Genomic DNA, 16404 nt, shown 5'->3' on the forward strand with positions numbered 1-16404 from the left:
GCAAGGGAAACCCCAAAAACTGGACAAAAGGGTAAAGTTGCTCAACCCTGCTGGTTGAGACTGAGGCTCTCATCAACGGGAGAATCACCTGAACTTGGGGAGAAGGACTAGGAATAGAAAAGGGGGTGTAAAGGGTTAAAGGTCTGAACCGTGGGGGGTAGAGGATGCCCCCAGGAAGTTGTCAATCATTTTCCCACCCCACAGCAACCCCACGTCCCTGAACTGGCCCTCAAACGCGGAAACAACCGGTTTGTCCATCACCAAGGTCCTTCCCTCCGTCCCTTTCTTTTGGTCTCTGGGCAGTTGCCGCCTTGCTCCCCTGGGGTATAAAGACCCTGGTCGCCCGCTGAGAGGGCAGGGATGGGGCTGGTTATGCAGCCTTCTACAGTTAAGGCTTTTCCGGAAGCCATCCCTTGGTTCATTGGTCGAGATGAGGGACTATCACCCCGACCTCTCAGGTGCTTGAAGATCACTGTCATTTGCGGTTCTCGGCACACAGTCCGTAAAATGCAAAAAGACAGACAAATCTGAGAATCAAGGCTCCCTCCTGGAGTCCTCAGACTGCCCGGGGCCCCAACCCGGAGAAGAGGTCTAAAGCTCAGGGTTCTTCCAAGTTGACCCACCAGGATTTGAGGCCCGGGGGCGGGCTCGGGGACAGCGGGTCCTCCCATCTGCCACCTCCACAGCGGGTGGGCAGGCGGAGGCTTTTCGTCTCCCTGGAGGCGAAGCGAGGAAGCCGGCCCTAAGTCTCCGTCCTCTTCCACCACCAGGGCTGGTGGACAGGGAAAGCAGTCGAGGAGGCTAAAGGTGCTCGAGGTGGGGAGCGTCGGGACGGGCGGGCGGGGCTGCACTCCGCGCGGAGGCGGCGCTGGCCGCCGGCGTTTCTTGGCTGCTACCCGGGCTTTGGCTGCCGGCCGCTCGGGCCCTCGGCGCAAACTTGGAGTGTCCAGGGCGAAGCCCTTCGCATAACACCAAAGTTTCGAGCGGCGGATCAGGCGATTGAAATGTTCCTGGCGGAGATCACTGGGCGCGTCCGGCGCTGCGTCTGCCGTGGAAGGGCTGAGCGCGGGTGCCTCGGGCGCGGCCGGGGCAGGGTCTCCACCAGATGCAGCCGCCGAGGCCGGCACAGGCTGCTCCGGAGACGCAGGTTCCGGGGAGAGGCCCGCAGGTGGCGGAGGAAGCTGGGAGCTGGGCTCATGAGGCGGACTGCTAGCTGCATCAGGCTGGAACTCCAGACTCGGGGCTGGCCTGGGCGGGGACCAGGCGGAGCTGGTCGGAGAATCCCGAGGACGCCGGGGAGCAGGGCAGCAACCGGGAGGTGCGCAGGAACCAGAACCGAAGTGCGGGAAGCCGCCTCCGCCCTCTTCCTCTTCTTCGCCGCCTGGGCACACCGCGATTCCTGCATCCTCGCGGGCCGCGGAGCTCACGTCGCTCGGTGGCCCGGCCTGTTCCCCGAGGTGCTTCAGACTGTCCACAGCCCTGCCGCCGGTGCATGGCGAGGCCGGGGGGCCCAGCAGTACCGGGGTCCGCGGCGCCAGCTCTCCAGCCCCCAGGCCCAGGGCGGACGGCCGGGGTTTGGCAAGGGCGCAGAAGGCGAGGGCAAGCAGGCACAGCGGGGAGAACTCCGGGGTCCCCCGACGCGGTTTCCGGGGCGTGGGCGAGCAGGGAGACCCCCGCGGGGACGCGGGCACTGTCAAGCGGGGAGGAGGACACAGAGTCTCCATGGAGCAGCCTTGGGGGTCGCCCACTGCGGGGGCCCTGGTCCCAAAGGCGGGATGCCCCGGCGGCCCGAAGAGCCCGCTGGCCAGGGGAACATCGCCCCCCGTCGACGGGAGGTCTGTGCTCACGGGCGCCCTGGGCCCGCCACCGGGGACCCGCGGCGGTGCTCCGGGTCCCTCCGCGGTCTCGTCACGCGGCCCTCGCGGCGGCCGGACTCCTGGGTCCCCCGCGCGTCCCCGGTGCAATCGGTCGCGCTTCCTGCCGCCGCGTTCCCGGCGCACCCCCCTCAACGCTGAGGCAGGGGCAAACAAAGCGGCCGCACTCACAGCCGGCGGGAAGGACCCCGGCCTGGCGCCCGGTGCCCGGGCCCAGCGGCGGGGAGGGCGCCTTCCGCCCTCTCGGCTTCTTTCTTTGAACACCTCATTTTTGATAAAGGAGCCAAAAGTATACAATGGAAGAAAGAAAGCATCTTCAACAAATGGTGCTGGCATAACTGGATGTCAACCTGTAGAAGAATGAAAATAGACCCATATCTATCACCGTGCACAAAACTCATGTCCGAATGGATTAAAGACCTCACTATCAGTCAGAACACACTGAAACTGATAAAAGAGAAAGTGGGAAGTACCCTACATCAGATGGGCACAGGAGATCGCTTCCTATATGTAACCCCAACAGCTCAGACATTGAGGGCCACATTGAATAAATGGGACCAACTAAAACTGAGAAGCTTCTGTAAAGCAAAGGACACTGTCACCAAGACAAAAAGGCAACCTACTGACTGGGAGAAGATCTTCACCAACACCGCAACAGACAAAGGTCTGATCTCCAAAATATACAGAGAACTCAGGAAACTAGACTTTAAAATGCTAATTAATCAATTAAAAAATGGGGCACTGACCTGAACAGAGAATTCTCAGCAGAGGAAGTTCAAATGGCCAAAAGACACTTAAGGTCATGCTCAACCTCCTTAGCGATCAGGGAAATGCAAATCAAAACAACTTTGAGATATCATCTTACACCTGTCAGAATGGCTAAAATAAAAAACTCCAATGATAGCCTTTGCTGGAGAGGCTGTGGAGGAAGGGGTACCCTCATCTATTGCTGGTGGGAATGCAATCTTGTGCAACCACTTTGGAAATCAGTGTTTCGGTTTCTCAGGAAATTCGGGATCAACCTACCCCTGGATCCAGCAATACCACTCCTGGGAATATACCCAAGAGATGCCCTATCATATGACAAGAGCATTTGTTCAACTATGTTCATAGCAGTATTATTTGTAATAGCCAGAACCTGGAAACAACCTAGATGCCCTTCAATGGAAGAATGGATGAAGAAAGTGTGGAATATCTACACATTAGAGTACTATGCTGCGGTAAAAACACTGACTTCTCGAATTTTGCATGCAAATGGATGGAAATAGAAAACACTATCCTGAGTGAGGTAACCCAGACCCAAAAAGATGAATATGGGATGTACTTACTCACAATTGGTTTCTAGCCATAAATAAGGGACACAGAGCCTACAATTGGTGATCCTAAAGAAGCTAAGTAAGAAGGTGAACCAAAGGAAAAACATATAGTTATCCTCTTGGCTATGGGAAGTAGACAAAGTTGCCAGGGAGAAAATTGAGATCTTGGGGGTGGGGTGGGATGGGGGTAAGGGGAGATGGGGAGAGAAAAGGGAGAAGGGGAGGAAGGGGGAAACTTGGGGTAAAAGCAGGATTGGGATAAAGGAAGGTTGGATAGGGGAGCACGGAAGCACAATTCTTAGTTAAGGGAGCCACCTTAGGGTTGGCAAAAGACTTGAATCTAGAGTGGCTCCCAGGTGCCCAAGCCTAGGTCCCCAGTTAATTCCTTGGGCAGCTGGGGATAGGGAACCTGAAATGACCCTATCCTAGAGCAATACTGACGAATATCTTGCATATCATCATAGAACCTTCATATGGTGATGGATGGAGATAGAGACAGAGACCCACACTGGAGCACTGGACTGAGCTCCCAAGGTCCCAATGAGGAGCAGAAGGAGGGAGAACATGAGCAAAAAGTCGGGACCACGAGGGGTGCACCCACCCACTGAGACAGTGGAGCTGATCTATTGGGAGCTCACCAAGGCCAGCTGGACTGTGACTGAAAAAGCATGGGATAAAACTGGACTCTCTGAACATGGCGAACAATGAGAGCTGATAAGACGCCAAGGACAATGGCAATGGGTTTTGATCCTACATAATGTGCTGGCTTTGTGGGAGCCTAGCCAGTTTGGATGTTCACCTTCCTAGACATGGACAGAGCGGGGAGGACCTAGGACTTAACACAGGGCAGGGAAATATTGGTACATATATGTGCATGAGCATACACTCTGTGCATGCACAAAAATACTGGCGCATGCATACACATTATCCTCCAATATATATTACATGCAAAAAAACAGGAAAATAAAATCCAACACTTCAAAACTGACAGTTTTCTAATTGAACTTGATCCCCCAGAAGAGACTTATCCTTTTCTTCTCTGCCCAAAATAAAATTTCTTCTTAGAGGAAGAAATAAACAGCTCATTTTTTTTTTTTTGAATTGAAGAGAGAAAACTTGTCCTAGGGAAATTCCCAGGAATCCACAAGGATGACCAAAGTTAAGACTCCTAGCAATATTGGAGAGGGTGAGTGAAGTAGATTCCACTGTAGTCAGATTGGTGACTCTCCTAACTACCATCATAGAGCCTTCATACAGTAATTGATAGAACCAGATGCAGAGATCCACCACCAAGCACCAGACCGAGCTCCGGGAATCCAGTCAAAGAGAGACAGAAGGGTTTATAGTATAAGCAAGAGAGGTGAGAAGGAAGTCTACAGAGAGAGCTGAACCAAGGTTGTGAAAACTTGTGAACTCTAGACCTGCAGCTGTGGAGTCTCCATGTAACTGAACTAGGCCTTCTGCATGTGCGAGAAAGTTGTGTTGCTTGGCCTATCTCAGGAGCTCTTGGCAGAGGGACCAGAATCTATCCCTGATGCATGAACTTGCTTATTGGAGCCCATTCCCTATCGTGGAATGCCATGCTCAGCCTTAAGATGGGAGGAGGAATGAGCTTGGCCCTGCTTCAACTTAATATGCCAGGTTTTATTGATTCCCCATGGGAAACCCTATACTTTGGGAGGGGCAAGGGAGTGGGCTGAGGGGAGGCAACAAGGGGACAGAGGATTGGTTGGAATATAAAATGAAATTTAAAAAAGTGAAATAAAGAACATTCTTTAACGACTAATTTCAGTCCTTTTTACCATGTGTAAGGAAATATGCATATGGATTTCAAAGATCGTCTTGCAAAGATTACTGATATTTACCATTAGAAAAATAGGTATTTGGTAATATATATGAGACAACCTTTCCTTGGTAAGATCTGGCCATTCCTGAAACTAAATCTACTATCTGTGTAGACCAGACTAGCTCAAATTCAGAGATTTACCTTCCTATGCCTCCTATATGTTTTATTAAAGGCACGTGCCACCATACCCTGCTGTGATGAATATTTTGTAAATGACATTTGCTGTGTCATATGGTAAATATATTTCTCTATGTTTGAATATTTTCACATGATTTCTATAGTGGCTTCATCACTTACTATCCCACTGACAGTGAATGAAAGTTCCCCATCCTTATCAGCATGTGTTGTCAATTGTTTCTTTTGCTTTTTATCATACTGGCTGGTGGGAAAAGAATTCTCAAGCAGTTTTAAATTGAAAAAAATTTCATGAGTATAAGTGATATATAACACTTTTTTGAGATATATTTTTAGTTGTTTCTTTCTCAAAAGTTCTCTGTTCAGATCCCTACCTTTTTTTTGAGTATACCACTGGGAGTAATTGAAGATTCTCTACCGCCTTGAAGAGCATTTAAAATGTTAAGCAGCTTGGTTGCAGCTGCTCTAGATGCTGGCTCCACCTCTCTCCAATTTCAAAATGGTGGAAGTACTATTTCTGCTAGCTCTGGAGCCGCCACGAAGTCACCAGAGTCAGACACACTGAATCTTTCCTAATAAGCCACGACCTCGTGGTAAACACACATTTAAAAAAAATATGAGGCTAGATATAATGGGCCAGACAGTAATTTAATTAATTTCTGTGTGGTTATTTCAGCTATAAGCTAGCCGGGCAGTAGAATGGAACAAGGGGCCCGCGTTCCTCCTACCTCAGTCATGTAGATTAGATCTATATGTGTCTCTCTTAGGGTCTAGATTATCTGGGATTGTGATTCTTAGGCTGGTTTTCTTTGCTTTACATTTAAAAATGATTTATGCGTGAGTACATATTATGTTTGTGTTGCTGAGTCTGGGATACCTTATTAAAATGATGTTTCCTGATCAATCCATTAGCCTGCAAATTTCAAGATGTTGTTACTTTTCTCTGCTATGCAGTACTCCATTTTGTAAATGTATCACATTTTCCTTATCCATTCTTCGATCGAGGGGCATTTAAGTTGTTCCCAGGTTCTGGCTATGATAAACAATACTGCTATGAACATACATAAGCACATGTCCTTTGGGTGCGATTGAGCATCCTCTGGATATATACCCAAAAGTGGTATTACTGCATCTTCAAGGACGTTCTTTTCAAATTTTCTAAGAAAACACACACCGATATCCAAAGGGGCTGTACTAGCTTGCACTCCCACCAGCAATTAAGGAGTGTTCCCTTTACCCCACAATCTCTCCAGCATAAGCTGTCATCAGTAATTTTGATCTTGGCCATTCTCACAGGTTTTAGATAGAATTTCCGAGTTGTTTTGATTTGCGTTTATCTGATGACTAAGGATGTTGAGCATTTCCTTGTCTTTCAACAGTTTAGATTCCTCTGATGAGAGTTCTCTGTTTAGGTCTGTACCCCATTTTTTAAATTGGATTGTTTTTTTCTTTTGATGACCAATTTCTTGAGATATTTGTATATTTTGGAGATCAGACCTCTGTCTGATGTGGAGATGGTGAAGATCTTTTCCCAGTCTGTAGGCTGTCCTTTTGTCTTGTTGAATGTGTCCTTTGCTTTACTAAACTTTTTATTTTCAGGAGTTCTCATTTATTAATTGCTTCTCTCAATATCTATGCTAGTAAGGTCAATTATAGGAAGTGGTCTCCTGTGGCAGGCGTTCAAGGATACTTCTGAATTTCTCTTCTATGATGTTCAGTGTGACTGGTTTTATATTGAGGTATTTGATCCAATTTGATTTGAGTTTTGTGCATAGTGGTAGATATGGATCAATTTTATTCTTCTACATGTTGAAATCCAGTTATATCAGCATCATTTCTTCAATATTCTTTCTTTATTCCATTTGATTATTTTTTTGCTTCTTTGTAAAAAAAATCAGGTTTTTGAAGGTGAATGGTTTAACATCCAAGGCTTTGATTCAGTTTCATTGTACCTCCTTTCTGTTTTTATGCCAATGCCAGGCTGTTTTCAATACTGAAGCTCAATAGTAGAGTTTTAAGTCTCTACTATATGGGATTGTGATGCCTCCAGAAGTTTTTTATTGTACAGAATTGTTTTGGCTATCCTGAGTTTTTTGCTTTTCCTTATGAAGTTGAATACCATTATTCAAGGTCTGTGAAGGATTTTGGTGGGATTTTGATGGGCAATGCATGGAATCTGTAGATTGCTTTGGTAAGATTGCCATTTTACTATGTTAATTCTAGCTACCCAAGATCATGGGAGATCTTTCCACTTTCTGGTATCTTCCTCAATTTCTTTCTTCAAAGATTTAAAGTTCTTGTCATACAAGTCTTCCACTTGTTTGGTTAGAGTTACTGCAAGATATTTTATGTTATTTGTAGCTATTGTAAAGAGTGACGTTTCTCTGATCTCTTTCTCAGCCCATTTATCATCTGTGTACAGGAGGGCTACTGATTTCAGTTAATCTTGTATTCTGATACATTACTGAAAATGTTTGTGAGTTGGAGAAGTTCCTTGGTAGAACTTTTAGGGTCGCTTATGTAAACTATTATATCATCAGCAGACAATGAGAGTTTTACTTTTCTTTTCTGACTTTTTCCCCTTTATCTCCTTTTGGTGTCTTATTGCTGTAGCTAGGATCTCAATAACTATACTGAATAGATATGGAGGAAGTGGACAACTTTGTCTTATTTCTGATTTCAGTGGGATCGCTGGGATTTTCTCTCCATTTACTTTGATGTTGGCAATTGGCTTGCTGTATATTTCCTTTATCATATATAGGTATATTCCTTTGGTGACAGAGCTGGTCAGATGGTTCACTCAGCATTGTGGATTGAGGAATCCCAGCACTCTGCCCAGACTAAAGAGAACAATGACATATTCTCCATGGGTCACTAGGCTTTCAAATGTATTCATTTGACTAGGAACAAAAAACTAAGAAACAAAACAAAGCAGATCTGTGTCCTGTCATAGCTTGATAAAGGGACAATCAGTTTAATCTCTATAATCCTCCAGTGTCCTGAACTGCAGGAGGACTCCCCACATACTTTCTTGTCCTATGGAGTTTATTATTGGGCATTCAAAATGAAGCCTTTGATGAATTTTCACTACAGTCATGTTAGTTGGTTTGACATCATATTACTGTGGCAGGATTCCCCAAGATAACCACTTAAAGAGCAGAAAAACTTTCAATTTATAGCTTTGGGGATTGCTGCCCTTGATAAGATGGTTCCATGTCCCTCATCTTATAAGAACTAATTATATCACAGTGAAATAGAAGTGATCTGCCCACCAAAGACAGGAAGCAAACGAGGGGAGAGAGGTAGGAAGAGAGAGAGAGAGAGAGAGAGAGAGAGAGAGAGAGAGAGAGAGAGAGAGAGAAGAAGAAGAAGAAGAAGAAGAAGAAGAAGAAGAAGAAGAAGAAGAAGAAGAAGAAGAAGAAGAAGAAGAAGAAGAAGAAGAGGAGGAGGAAGAAGAAGAAGTTTCCAAGGGTCCAAGACCCAGCCACCAAACACAATCCCTCAAATATATACTTCCTCTAGTTAGGCCATACCTTCTGAAGTTTCCAGAACTTCTCTGTAGGAGAATTGGCTACTTGTTCATGTTGGCAAACCAGCTAGCTTAGCACAAAAATAACCACAAGAAACTCTATTAAGTAAAAGACTGCTTGGCCCATTAGCTCTATCTTCTTATTGGCAAACTCGTACATCTTAATTTAACCCATTTCTGTTAATCTGTATATCACCACATGGCAGTGGCTTACTGGCAAATGTTTGGCAAGTCTGACTCTGATGACTCCATGGCGTCTCACTGACTATGCCTTCTTTCTCTCAACATTCAGTTCTGTCTTCCCTGCCTACACAAGTTCTCCCCTATCACTCTGCCAAGGCAATTCTCTATTCATTATTGGTAATCACAGCACACAGAGGGACCTCCAGCAGACAAAGCCTTTAGCTCATAAGTGGCTTAACAGATATAAACCATAATAGCTCGTTCTAAAAGGTTACATAGTATTTTACATGCATTTACAATATTTCAAATCAACAAGTTCACTCTGAAATCACAACAGAAACGAATGTCTTGGAAGACATGTTCCTGGACACTAGTGCATGACCAGTGAGTGTCTAAAGATGTGCCTTAGTTGGGACAGTCCTTGCCTAGTGTGATGAGGTTCTGGGTTTGGTTCCCAGCACCATGTAAGTTGGGTATAGTGGTACACACCCAGAATGCCAGCACTAAGGATGTGGAGGGAGGAGGAACAGTAGCTCTAGGTTATCCTTAGTTGCAAATTGGAAGTCAGCCTGGACTACCTGATAACCTGTCTTTAAAAGAAAGAAAATAGTCAGGTGATAAATCACAAACACAGTAAGGAGAAGGAGTATAACAAGTGCAGATGGGAAAAATGAGTCAAGGGAGAAAGATGGGAAGATGAATGTTCCTCTCCTTTAGACTTTAGTGTATTTTTCCAACATCATTGGCCTGTTCCTGGTGTGCTCTTCCTCAATGACAACGCCGTCTAAGGTGAGCAGATGCATCAGTAATGTCCATGAGCCTTGGGACATTCATATCTGTTTCTTTATTGATTTTTTGGGCTGTCCTTTTTGCCACAAACTTGTTTTTCAATAATAGATGAACGGCTTAGAAAATTCACAATAGAAGAAATGGATGTGTTGTGGGGAAGGGTATGAGAGGTAATAAGTGCATTATGGACACAGGAAGACTTGGGGTGTACCTGGGCCACCACACAGCCACAGGTATGAGCTATACCATGGGTCAGGTAGGGCAGGACTCAACCAGGAACCACCCGGGGGACTCCAGCCCCAGGCCAGGATATAACAACATCTCTGGGCCATGCCATGTGTTTAATACTTTAGAAAGCATGAGAATATTGAGGTCTCAATTTTCTATCTGGGTACAGTGAAAGGCTTGCTCTTACCTCTCTGACTAAAACTCAGGAAGGCTGCAAAGGAGCTGACTTCCAGGGTGTTGTTCTTTTTGAAAAATGCTCCAAGATCCCCGCAGCAGAAGGCAGCAGAAATGCTGTAAGTCCCAAATGGTGGCAGCGTGCCATGTGGTAGCAGGCAGCAGGCCCTGGGAGCAGCCAGTCCCAGGCAGAAATGGCTGCCGGTCCCAGAGCGGTGGCCCGAGTGGTGGTGCTGGCGGGCCATGTGGCAGCAGGCAGTGGGACCCAGGCAGAGTAGGCTTCTGGTCCTTGAGCAATGGCTGGTTCCAGGCAGGGAGACACATGGCGGGAGGGCAGAAGACAGAAACATGGATAGACAAGACATGCAGGATGAGGTTGAATATTTATTCAGGGGGTTAGGAGGAGGAAGGTTGAAGGGAGGGCAGAGAGAGAGGGAGGGAGGGAGGGAGAGAGAGAGAGAGAGAGAGAGAGAAGAGGAGAAAGAGACAGAGAAGGGGGGAAGCAGAGAAGTGGGGAGAGAGGCAGAAGCGAAACTGCCTCTCCGAGAAAAAGATGGAAAAAAAAGCAAGCTCACACCAGAAGCTGAAGATCAGCCTGCTTCAGCGGATGGGGGAGGGAGTGGGCGTGGCTTGTCTCTTAAAGGGACCAAAACCATAACATTCCCAGGTCTTCCTTATAATAAAAAGTAAGCACGTCAAGGAAGCAGAAAAGGAAGGGCCCAAGTTGGAGGTGAGCAGGTCAGAAGTAATGGGAGTGGGCGTAGCTTGTCCCTTAAAGGGACAGGAAAGCACAACATTCCCAGGTCTTCCTTATAATAAAAAGCAGGAGACCAGGCAGCACAGCCAAAAGAAACTGGGGCGGAGAACTCTCAAGACTGCTTCCGGCTGCTTCCCCCCTCTCTGTCTCTTTCCCCTCTTCTCTCTTTCCCCTCTTCTCTCTCTCTCTCTCTCTCTCTCTCATCTCTCTCTCTCTCTCTCTCTCTCCAACCCCCTTCACCCTTCCTCCTCCATAACCCACTGAATAAACATTCAACCTCACCCTGCATGTCAAGTCTATCCATGTTTCTGTCTTCTGCCCGCCCGCCATGTGTCTCCCTGCCTGGGACCAGCCATTGCTCAGGGACCAGCAGCCATCTCTGCCTGTGGCCCACTGCCTGCTGCCACATGGCCAGCCACCACTGCTCTGGGACCAGAAGCTGTCTCTGCCTGGGAATGGCTGCTCCCAGGGCCCACTGTATGCTGCCACATGGCCCTCCACCACTGCTCTGGGACCAGCAGCTGTCCCTGCCTGGGACTGGCTGCTCCCAGGGCCCGCTGTCTGCCGCCACATGGCCCGCTGCCACCGCTCAGGCCGCCGCTCTGGGACCTGCAGCCATTTCTGCCTGGGACTGGCTGCTCCCAGGGCCTGCTGCCTCCCACCACATGGCCCGAAGCCACCATTTGGGACCTACAGCATTTCTGCTGCCTACTGCCACGGGGATCTTGGAGCATTTTTAAAAAAGAACAACACAGGTGATCAGTTCTCTCCTGTGAGTCCAGCACTCAGGATGCTATGGTTGGGTGGTGAAATAGAGACTATGGGTTACATAAAGTCCATCTGAAATACCAATACAGAAAGAAAGGATTGTTAGGTGAGGCCTTGGAGGTAGGGTAGATTAGTGTTTTATTTGTTGAGACAGGGTTTCATATCATCCAAGCTGTCCTCACACTGGCTTTGCAGGTTCACCTTGAGCTTACGTCATCCTGCTTCTACTTCACAGGTGCTAAAATTACATCTGCGGCCACCAAGGCCAGTGAGACAGCAGTGATCATTGAACCCATGACTTGCTACATGCTATTCAGCCACTCTGCATCTGAGATATGTCTACATCTGTAGACTTCATTTTCCTGCTATCCAGAATTTCACTGTAACTCACCAAGGCCTGCAACTATCCTGCATTTTCCTCTTTGGAGCAGAGTGGAGAGCACAAAACTCAGCCTGTGGGCTTTTTCTCCTGGGGGACCCACTATGTTAGATTCCTGTGCAAATCGATCATCACACTTTTGCCAACACCCTGATGGGTTCTTTCTCTATGTGCTTAGTAATCCAGGGGCAATTTCCTGAAGTTAAGCATGTGGCTTCTATGACTGTACCCTTCTCTCAAGGCTCACACTGTAACCAGCCTGTACGTTCTTCCTTAATATGCTTTCTAACACTGACTTGAGGAGGGTGACCTTTCCTCATTTATGTTCATCTTAAAGTCGTTTCTCATGAATATTTAAGTCTTCATATTGATGGACTTTGAGAAAGAATGAGTCATACCTCTGCAATCTTTTGAAATATTAGGTTAGTTCTCAACATGGGAAAGGTTATGAGTCTTTCAGTCAAGCCAAGGAAACACCAGCTTTAGAAGGCGAGGTGCTGATTGGTTTCCTCTGTCTTCCCAGAGAGGCTCCTAGAAAGGTCAGCTGGTCTTCTGGTCAGTACTGGAAAGCTACTTAGCAGGGTGGCAAAAGCAGTTAGCCATGACATCAGCGGTCGCATCTCTGGACATTCCATTGTATCCTGGAGATCTCTTGGAATCCCATGATGTCACCTTGTTGTAGCAACACCAACTGCCATTAGGACATTCCTCAGTCCCTAGAGGTTGAGCATCAGTCATGTTCTCAAGACTGAGGCATCGCGTATTTGGGAGACAGAATGGAGAGGGTCCAGAGACCAGAGAGAGGCAGAAGAAAGCTACTGTTCACTTCTGGAAAAGACCCAGTGAGTCATGGGCAGGAAATGGGGAGATTGCCAAAGGAGGTGCACTTGAGGTGGGCTACCCAATAATGGAGCTGAGGAACTGGAGCCTCAGAGAATAAGATGGACATCCCTGATTATCATACTTCCCAAAAGTCAAAGATTCCAGAATATTAGCTTGTCCATCTTGTGAGCCAGAGACTGAGAAAGGAAAGGCTGTTGTGCTGGGACCACCACTTAGCTCTTACCTTTATTGTGGTTTGGGGTGATATGTTGGGAAAAAAAGACGAACAGGAGGCAGGGAAGGACGAATGTGTCCCCATCTTTCATCAGACATCACTACACTACACCTGTAGTAGTTGCCTTTAGGTTCACTGTCTGTCTAACATGACAATGGAGACAAATGTGCTCCTGGCCGAGACCTTTAAACCTCAGAGTGTTCAGCAGTCTGCTCAGGAGAATTCCTCTGACCTCCTTTCCCTGACAGTGACCCCCTTAGGGTTCTGAATCAGCAGTTGAGGATGGCATTTAGATCACAGGGTAACCAAACTTCTGTCAGAGTTATGGAACCAGAGCAGAGAATGGCTACTGAGTGTCAGCTTCAATGATCTGGGCTGTCAATGGGTGACTGGGTGAGTCTCTTGACCATGATGGAGCCCTGCCTGACTTTCCAATCCATAGCATGGGCCATGAGTAACCAGCAATGAGACCTGGCCGCCTCATAACATCTGACTGCTTGTCCACTCTGCCATTTTTCTCATGGCTTCTAAATCACAGCAGGCTTCAGGGCTCTGGACCATGTTGCGTCCTGTTCTTCTGTGAATATTCATGAAGAGGTGGTCTCTGTAGTCACCTGAAGAATTATAGGGAGGCCGAAATAAGCTGTGGATGCCTACAGAGCCACATCTCTAGGGTGATGGGAGATTTGAGAACCACACATGGGCCTGTCAACCTGGCCTAGAATATTTTGGTTGTCACTGGGTTTCAGACACAATTTTCTGTTTGGGACTCAGGATGGTCTGTCAATCTCCTATGCCTTTTGACTATGCAGTTTCACCTTTTTTATACCTATACACAGAAACCTCTACAGAGCCAGCATCCCATCCAATGCTCCTGAGCAAGAAGCAGATAAAGAAGGAAGAGGAGAGGCTGACCACAGAGCTGCAACTGATGACCAGGGAAAGAAATGACCTGAAAGACCTGCTGATGATCCTCACTGATGGAGCCGTGGACAATAGGTATCCATTGTTTCAAACTTCATGGGGCTGTAGGCAATGTCAACCTCACCTTCAGCCTTTGAACTCTCGATTTGTAGGAGGCTGTGCCAAACCTCATATCCTAAATTCTTCTCAGGGTACAGGCAGACCTTTAGTGACAGTGGCCATGAGATGTGGCCTCTACCTTTTCTGTTCTCCTATAATGAAAACCAGGGCTTCTGGTCTCAGCCACAAAAATCAGGGATTGAGGCAGGTAATGTGTAGTTCCTAGCATGCATTTGGAAAGGAGCTGACAGGCGGTGGCTTGCATGAGGTACTACTACCTGCTGTTATTGTGTGGGGAGGATCTACTTTCCTAGCATGTGATTGTGTGCTAGAAGCCCTAGGTAGCAGTTGGAGGGGCCTGGTTTGACTGGAACATCTCAGTGTTTACCTGGAAGAGCTGGGTCTCATCACAGGTACTCTAGTTTTGTGCAGACTTCCATTAGACCATAGAGCGCTCTTCTCTCTCTCTCTCTCTCTCTCTCTCTCTCTCTCTCTCTCTCTCTCTGTGTGTGTGTGTGTGTGTGTGTGTGTGTATATATGATGCTTTCTTTCTTTCTTTCTCTCTCTCTGATATATATATATATATATATATATATATATATATATATATGATGCTTTCTCTCTCTCTCCGTATATATATATATATATGATGCTTTCTCTCTCTCTCTCTCTCTCTCTCTCTCTCTCTCTCTCTCTCTCTCTCTCTCTCTAGCTCTCTTTATTCTCTCTTTCTCTTACTCTCCTGTGGATATGTGTGAACATACACATTTGGAGATTTGTGTGTTCCTGATTTCTGGGAGTCAGTGATCTGCCGTGGTTTCTCATGATATCCTTCTCCCACTTTCCAGAAGTTTCCAGTGCTGACCCCTGGGAGGCCCACTTAAAGCAGGACAGCTTGTGTCCTACATGCTCACCTTGGTGGCACCTAGGAATCCCTAGGGGAGTTTATATCACTTCCTTCTCTTAAGACTCCAAACCATAATGATGTGCTCTAACTGTTCAGTGATTGTCAAACAGGACCCAAAATCAGTGTTCTGAAACAGGAGAGATGTCATTGCAATGTCTGGTGAACAGAGACATGTGAGAGAGACTCCTGGTAGCATAGAGAACCTGACTTACCATCTAGTCGTATTGAGTGAGCTCATGCAGTCAGTGCAGCTTCCATCTCAAGTTTAGCCTCAGCTGTGCTGGGATCAGAATAACAAGTTTAAAAGCACCAGGAGGTCCCACTACATAGGCACCAGAATCTTGCATCTGCTGTGCTATGGTAGATCAGGATACAACTTCAGTTCCTGTGATCATTGAAGCCTATGTTCATGGGGTCTTTTCTCCCATTTTCTAGTCCCTACAAGAACCACAAGCCAAATGCTTTGTATGAGAAGGTAAAGATGGATCACAAAGAGATCATGATGGAGCTAAACCATTTTGTGAGTGAAAACACCGAGACCTTGGATAATTTCAAGTTGCTGAGCAAGGAGACAGTCTTCTATCGGTAAGTGTCCATCTGGACATGGATAACAAAACTTGTGGAATGGCCATCTCTGACTTCCTTTTTCTCTGGATGGAGTGACTTCATCTCTGGTTCGAGCTTTTTTGCTTCTATGTAAGCAACTCTTAAACTTGTGTCTCTTGGATTCAGTTTTGCTAAGTGTGAAAGAGACTGTTAGCCCCTGCCACCTTGTCCTAGGGCCTCAAGAGCCTGTAGATAGAAAAGGTATTTACAGTCTCATGGGAATGTCAGGCAGCCTTGAACTTCTGGAGCTCAGGCCCATTCTTTACAGGTCTGGGGCTGTTGAATCTGTAGATAGATTGTACTCACCTTGAGTAACTTGTCCTCCCTTTGATTATGTTTGCCCACTACATGCTGATGTTTCCCCATTACCACAGATAGTTAGGCCAGCTGGGGAACTACTCCTTCTACTGAAGGGACATGGATCCTTTTAGGTGTTGGAGTTTTCAATAGTAGTTTGATAATTTCTGGCATTACCTGTTCTCTCATTTGGGTTCTGAAGTGTAGGTGTCATGACTATATCAGACTCTTAGCTACCTAATCTAGGAAACATGAGGTCTTTTGGGGTGCTGTTTCCCAGAAATCAGGGGTAGCAGGAGGAGGCCTGCAGGGCCTTACTATGCAGAGTTTGTCTGCAGGGATCGGCACAGCCGACTACTGATGGAAAGGACTCAGCTAAAGAAGAAGGTGGATGAGCTGAGGCAGGAGGCAAGGAAACTGCAGAATAATCGGACTGTGCTGAAGTACCACCTGGAGGATTTGAAATTGATCCTTAATGACCAAGACAAAGAGATCAGTTACCTCAAAATCCAGCAACAACAGGTAGGGGCCGGCAA

At 46.9% G+C, this 16404-nt stretch overlaps 1 pseudogene; it reads right to left on the reverse strand.

Annotated features, from left to right (window-relative positions):
• Window positions 1-493: 493 nt before the first annotated feature.
• LOC142842418 (elongin BC and Polycomb repressive complex 2-associated protein-like) lies at window positions 494-2215 on the reverse strand (annotated as a pseudogene).
• Window positions 2216-16404: the final 14189 nt, after the last annotated feature.

The sequence above is a fragment of the Microtus pennsylvanicus genome, unplaced genomic scaffold (genome assembly GCF_037038515.1).
Source record: "Microtus pennsylvanicus isolate mMicPen1 unplaced genomic scaffold, mMicPen1.hap1 Scaffold_75, whole genome shotgun sequence".
In the NCBI taxonomy this organism is placed as follows: Eukaryota; Metazoa; Chordata; class Mammalia; order Rodentia; family Cricetidae; genus Microtus; species Microtus pennsylvanicus.